Source organism: Thalia democratica, chromosome 4 (genome assembly GCF_965202585.1).
Source record: "Thalia democratica chromosome 4, ktThaDemo2.hap1.1, whole genome shotgun sequence".
Classification (NCBI taxonomy): domain Eukaryota; kingdom Metazoa; phylum Chordata; class Thaliacea; order Salpida; family Salpidae; genus Thalia; species Thalia democratica.
Genome location: NC_139168.1, coordinates 18,291,060 through 18,298,811, shown reverse-complemented (window position 1 = coordinate 18,298,811; position 7,752 = coordinate 18,291,060).

Here is a 7,752-nt window from a genome sequence, read left to right as displayed (position 1 = left end):
ATATTTAGAAATATATACTTCTAAAAATTTAAAATTGAATAAACAGATAAATTGTTTATATAAAATCCCACAAAGTTTGTCTCATCAAATATTGAAAACTTTTAAAACTAGTTAAGCTACTATTCTGACAAAACTGTTTAAAATATACATTCGTCCTAATCTTGAATACAGTACCCAAATTCGGTCACCCTAAATAAAAAAAAGACATTATTAAAACTGATTCTGTGCAAAGTTTTATGTGTAATCGGTGAAACATAAATGCATCATATAATGATAGATTAGTTAAACTTAGATTGAAACCTCTAGAATATCGAAGATGTAAATTTGGTCTATTTACTCTTTATAAAATTTCAAATAGCAAATACAAGGTTTTTCACAGTCAATTTTTCAGTTTTTCCATAATAAATATCAGTTAAGAAGAAATTATAGAAAATGAGAAGTAAACATAATTTTGTCAACATTCAGTGACAAGGTTCATTTTTTTCACGGAGCAATGACTATGTGGCAAAATTACCACAAGATGTTGTATCGTGTGAAAGGGTGGAATATTTTTAGTTAAAACTAATAAAGTTTGATTTTAAATATCATACATATCTGTAAAATTCAATGTTAGCCCGATAAAAAAACTATGTTTTTATAATATGTATCTCATCTAAATTAACTACTGAAACTTTTATTTTCTGTATATAATTTTAATTATTTTTATTTCCCTACGCCTCCTCCCTAACAGACTATTATTTTTCTTATATTCAATTTATACAAATGTGTTATGTCATAAAAAAATCATTTATAAAGTTGTACTTTCTTTTTTGTGTGTATACCAAGTTATCGCCTTTTATACTAACCATTAAATTCAAGCTTTAATTAGTTCTTTACAGATTTAATTTTTTTTTTTTTTTTGGTTTATGTTAAACTGTTGAATATAAACTCATTTTGTCTTTATTTTCTTTTTTTGTGTCCTATATAAGAGGCCAATGTTCTGATGCCTAAGTCCAATATTGCACAACAAACAATAAAATGATAATAATAAATTAGAACTCTAAATATATATAAAAGTGACAAAACGTCATAATCTTTTGGAGATAAATACTAAAAAAGTGTAATACTTGACCATTTACCACATTGTTTGAATAAAAACTACTTTGATAATTTATATTTCCAACTTACCACTCAAACACTCAAATTCTTTAAAAACCCAGGTTCCATTGACACAACTATGAGTGGTGTCCTGATCATATGGGACTAAAAAGTACGGTTGTTGGCAAGTGTAAGAAACTTCAAGTTCAACTTCTTCTCCTGAATCAACTGAAGCTGTTACATCCACACTCTTCAATGCGTTTGTAATAGCTCGTGATAAACCACAATCTGTAAATTTAATGTGTTATTTAGGCTATTGTAGAATTAAAGTTTCATAAAAGTGATTTTAATCGACACTACTGACAACTTTTTATAATTTAACCACACATCACTTGTTTTTATAAGTATTTAAACTAGTTTTAAAACTTAATAGAAAAAAAAAACTAACTATAAAATTTCAAATCAATGAGAAAACAAAAAGTAAGTTTTTATAATTTTGCACAAGCTTATAAACTTTTTACTTTTGTTAACTTATGTTAACTGCATTTTACATCTGTACTGTATATCTGACATGAGTGTATTTTTTTGTTGTAGATATTGGTCGATAACTAATAAGATCACGTTTTTTATTTGTAAGTTATTCGCCAAACTAAAATGAGGAGTTTTGTAATTTATTCCTATTACTGCCGTTCAATAACTTCATTCATATCGCTATTTTGGCGCATTCTTATATGAATATATATAGTATTTTAATTTATAATTTTAGAAAGTTGTTTAACATGACATAACACCAGTTTAATATAATCGTTTAATGAACTACATATTTGTTGACTAGTTTTAATTTGATAAACATATTTAAATTTATTTTAATTGACACCTTTAAAAAGATAAGGCTAGGGAAAATAAACAATCTTGTTTTTATTTCTAGAAGAAAAAAAATTCACATAAAAAAATTATGTTTCTTAACAAAAAGTTAACTTCTACTATATTAAAACCATAAGAATTTAGCTAATCTTAAATAAAAACAATTTACAAAAAATCATAATTCTAAATCATAAATAACAAACTGCAATAAATCAAAAAAAAAATACTAAAATAGTCAAATAAAATGGTATTTTTGCAAAAATCTTAACAAGAGCACCGAGCCAAAACCACTCAAAAAGCAAAACTCTAAAGAAGCTAGCTCAAAAAAAAGAAGTATTAACTAAACCAGCAACCTCTTAAGCACGTAGGAGCCTCAGTGTGAGGCCAGCTTCTGTCCTCATTGCAAGTGAAAGTATAGGTGGTACCGGGGACAGCCACCAAACCGTTGATGCAGCGGTAGGTGGCCTCTGGCATCGGCAACCACTTCCCTTCCAGCTTTTTGGTGATTGTCACGTCTACGTTTTGTCCTTCGGGTGGGTCAGCGCATTCTGTTGTGGTTATTTAACTAAACGTAAAAAAGCTGTCTTTCAAAATGCTGTAGCATTTAAATAAAGCCATTTAAAGCGTGATGTTTTTAATAAGTTGCAAAGAAAAATATTGAATTTAAAAAGGACCTCTGAGACAGCCGACAGCGTGTTTCCATCCCATCGTGGTGCAGACGACTTGGTTGTTCGACGGATGGGGAGTAGCATCAGTGTTGCAGGTAAAGTTCAGGAGCTCACCGTCAAAGTATTCTTCATCCGGGTTTACGTCACTGTACACTCCGTTGTACAGCACTGGCGGCGGGTTTTGGCAAGCTGAAAACAAGTAGTTTAAAAGTCTAGTTTATTAAATAATTTTCGAATAGGTCAAAGTTTTAGGTGGAGCTGACAGCTTGAAAAAAATTAACTTTCAGTGATTATAATATTCGCGAGATGACGTCATGTGCAGACAACATGAGTACATGGGTCTCTGATGCATTTCATATTAATATTTATTACAGTTTTAATACAATATAGTTTCGAAACACAAATTTTAACAAAGTTCAAAGTAGTTCAACCTTCCTCGTAGTCGCTATGACGTCATCATATGTTACCCTTGACATCTGTCATACCAAGCTTTATAAAACTTTGATGAAAACTTTTTATTTCTGTTTTACAAATACAAAAACTGCCTGTGCCAGCCGAAAATGTACAGTACAAAGTTCAACAAAAATCTCACCGTCAAAGGAGAACGTTTTGTTGATCTCAAGAGCTACAAGACTGTTCGTTTTGCATTCTGCCCAGCTGGGAACAGGGGCGTGTTCTGGAAATCTGCCGGTTACCACAACCCAAGAGTGGTGTGTGTCTGTTTGAAATAATACTTTTGTTGAAGCAGGTATTGATAATTGTAGTTTTCAATAAAAAGTTTAGTTTTACTTAGCCAGTTATTGCATTAAAATGTTTATTATAACATAATCTACTACCCTATGTTTGGAAAAACGTTTCAACATCTGTATTAGAATAATCAGCTCTAATTCTTACATTTGCTGTCCTTGTAGATATATATTTTTTATTATCAATAAATTAAGTTTAGTGATGAAATTGAGCTATCTTTTTCGAAGCTTTTAGTTGTAGAATTGTGTAGAAAAATAATAGGTTTGAAAGAATAATTTATCTTTTTTTATTATTTTTTTAGCAATAAATACTCTTAAAAAAATCTACAAGGACTAAGGTAAAATCTATGTAAAAATTTGATACTACTATATGTTATATAAAAGTTGTACAGAAACTATAGTATTTACAAAATTTTTATTGTTGAAGAGCAATATTTATAAGCAATTAAAATATGAATATAAATCAAAAAATAACTTTTAAAAATATAACTAAAAAAAATTAAGCCAAGAAGTTGCACTTTTAGTTTAGATACGAGTTTATTTGACGATGCAAAAATAAACAATTTTTTTAGACTTTCAAAAATACAGTAAAATGATACAACGAGTAATAACCGAGGGTTTCCAATGAGCATCTATCAATTCTGTCTACTCCGATTTTCGCCATTATATTGTTGGAGTTTTGTGAAAATTTTTGACGGAGGTTTTGCGCTCCTCTGACTGCCATGACTATCACGTCACCGTAAGTCGAATTGTTTTCGATAAAAGCAGCCATGCGTTCAAGCTGATTAAAAATTATTGATTATAAACCGTTTTTAATATTTTATCCTACGGTACTAGAGATAAAATTTGTTGAACTAAGTACAATTTAACTAAGGTACCTTTAAAGCTTAAAGTTAAATTATTACGACACTCTCATATCTTTTTGTTCTCTTCTACAAAATAAAAACAAACAATTAATCTAAAATTGACAAAAAACTTCAAAATTGTTTTAGCATAATCGTTTATTCTTACTTTATATTTTAATCAATGTACTAATAAATTCAAAATGACCCACTATAATTTCATCCAGCATGGTGTCGAACCTGTTGTATTGGACAGTGTCGGTCAAAGGGTTTATGATTGCAACGCCAGTGCCTCTTTCGCTCCCGAACAAATTATCGGATCCTTGCCACTTTATGATTCCGTTCCTTTGCGTTGACGCTTGATATCCCGCTGATAATGCGTAAACGTGGAAAGTCTCTGCAAAAAAAAAAATAGATGCAGCGATTTTTTTCGAAATGCTTCAAATCAGATAAAGGTTTATTTTCACTAAAATTTTAACTTATTTAGTTTTGTGTACTAGTAATTATAATTAACTGTATTGTTTAGTTTTTCATACTGAGAAGGTAGAATACTATGAAAAATGTAAGAATAACAAAAACTACAAAGTGTACTATAAAGATCAATAAAAAACCTTACTAGTTTTAAAAGTAACTAACTATCAATTAATTTTATACAAAACTAAAAAAAAATCTTTTTAATTGTGACCGTCTATGTAAGTTGTTTAGTGATATTTATAAATATTAGTTTTAACGTTAATTTGATATTGAGTATAATTTGTTCTGTTTGGTTGACTTGTCCTACAATGTAAACTAACTGATTTTTAGTAAAACTTTTAACTTGCATTTTCTTAGTTGCCAATCAAATCTCTAAAAAGTGCTATTTTTTTATGGTTTGAAGTCACAGTGGGATGTTGTGTGAGATATTCCCAAGAAGCTTGTTGAAACGTGCTGCTCTTTGCTCTTTTATTCAAAGCTTTGTTTGTAGTGTTTGATTTAATATGTTCCTAACTTGTATATTTATAATATTTCCAGAACATATGTAAGTCAGTAGACCACATATGTACTTGTTTTACCTAAAATGTGGTTAACCTATTGTTAGTTTAATCTATTGTATGATAGATACATGCTGTTTGTATAACATATTTTTTTAACTATCACAAACTGATGCTTGATTTAACCCCTAGCCCATCGTGTTTTACGGAATTTCTTAAATTTCATCCGAGCTTTTTGGCTTGTCATGCTTTGCTTGCACCTCTTATGCAAATAAAACTGCAACGCGTACAAATATAAAGCAAATTAGCTTTTTAACAACCTGCGCACAATGGATAACTAGAAGTTTGACTTTTAGTAAAACTTCTTAAATTTTATTTATATAGTAGCAGAGGGGTGCACGTCTATTCAAATTTGGACAATTCAAATTCCGACAATTCAAATTCTTAAAAAAACATTGAAACGGCTACAAAAAAAATGTAATGTATATTTCTCGAAAATAAAAAAGACATATGTTAATAATATTAGTATTTACATGCTATTTTTATCTTTTTGCAAAAAATTAAATTTTTTTTGAGATATGACTTCAATAAAGTAAAATACATATTTATTTTTAGTTATTTTAAAATATCTTGATAAGTATTTTATATTTTACAAAAATTAAAATAAGTTGCTTTTAGATATTAATAAAATCTACATATGTATATTTTATTTTTTCCAAATTTATATTACTATTTGAGATATAATCTTTTAAACAATTTTTTTAAGAATTTGAATTGACGGAATTTGAGTTGTCCGAATTCGAATTGTCATGTAACTCGTAGTAAAGTCGTGTTTAATAACTACATAACTTTTTTCATTCCTTGAAATAATTTCAAATTGTAAATACTAGGTATTAATTCGTATTTAACAAGAAAATGGAACTTCAAAACAAAAAAATGTTTTTTTTTTGTAAATAGTTGTAATGACTACTATTTTAAGCTTACTCTCAACTAAACTGACTTGGAGAGCAAATTTGAACATAACATAAAACTAAAAACATATAGTTATTTTTAACCATACTCTTAAAAAACAGAATTAAACATCAACTGACTTGGCGTGCAGCCGGGAGGTATGGAGCGATCCCAATTGCCTGAGTCCTGACAAGTGATCGTGTCGGAACCTTCCAGGGTCTGGTGAGCATCGCATGAGTAGACGGCTCTTGTGCCAGGAATCATCAATTTGTCCTCCGTGCTGTACATTATCTTGTAGCTGGACCGGCCTACGAGAGGTGGGTATGGGCACACTGGTTTGGAAACAAGCAAGTTTTACAATTACGTTATGATATAGTTTTTCAAAGCATAATCAAGAAAATTTACAAAATAAAAACATGGCAAAAAATAAAAGGTTTAAGTAATCTTGACCGACTTAAACAACATCTAGATTATACTTTTTTTTCAGAAATAGAACCTAAAACAAAAACATCAGATATATCTATTGAGCATTATTATAAGGATCAATTATCAAAATAATATTTATTTAAGGTTTTGAATTTTCTTGACAACTAAAAGCAAACATAATAAGTTAAATATCAGGTTTAACTTTTAAAAATTTTAGTACTTTACTAAAGTTTTATTTTAGATTATAACATGTTCAATTTGTTTATTTTGATTAACAACAACATTAAAGAAAAAGTAATGTTTTATATGAAACAAACAATTTGACCGACTTTTTAAACATTCAAATTCATTCTTCTCCCAGTCTCCACCATTTACACAGTTGTAAGTTGTGCTCACAGACTCTGGCACCAAAAAGTACGAATTTCTGCAAGTGTAAGTAACTCTTTGCTCAATTGTTTCTGAATTAACTTGATACTCTAAGTTAATAGTTTTTTCTGCATTTGGTATTGTTGGTGATGGGCCACAATCTACAAAAACACTAGATATTTTAGAAAAAAATTTGTAAATTTTAAAACACAAAGTTAAGCAAAACGTAACAAAAGTTATAAAATAGTAACAAAACTTTTATTACGTAAAAACAACAAGTTTCTCAATAGGCAATAGAGTAAGTAGGTAGTGTATAACTTAAAATGAATTGTTTTTTTACGTGTTGATTAGACTAGCATTATAAACTAACGGGAAGAGAATATTCTATTTAGATTAATAGTTATTTTACAGAGGTTGTTAGACTTAAAATAAACTAAAATTTTTATAATACTAACTTTTTACAAAAAGTATAGTTATTTAAAAAAAAAAAAAAATTTCTATATTAAGACTTTCAACCGTTTTATTAAAGTCGCTTTGAAGGATGATTAAAAGTATGCAACTAATGCGAAGCGTGATATCGTCATATGGCATGTGAAAAATATTTAAAGTTAGCTCTATTTTGTTTTTGTGTCAAAAAGTTAATATCTTAAAAAAGCTAAAAACAAAAATTTTAGGTTTTATAGGTTTCTGCATTTTAGTTAGTTTATGTTTCTCCGTACCGACTATATTGTCACAATGCATCGTAACTATTTCCAAAATATTGAAGTAAGAAGTTTTAAAAAAGACAAAAACTGTTTAAAATAACAGCTTTTGATGATTATAAATAATCATACATAGTTTA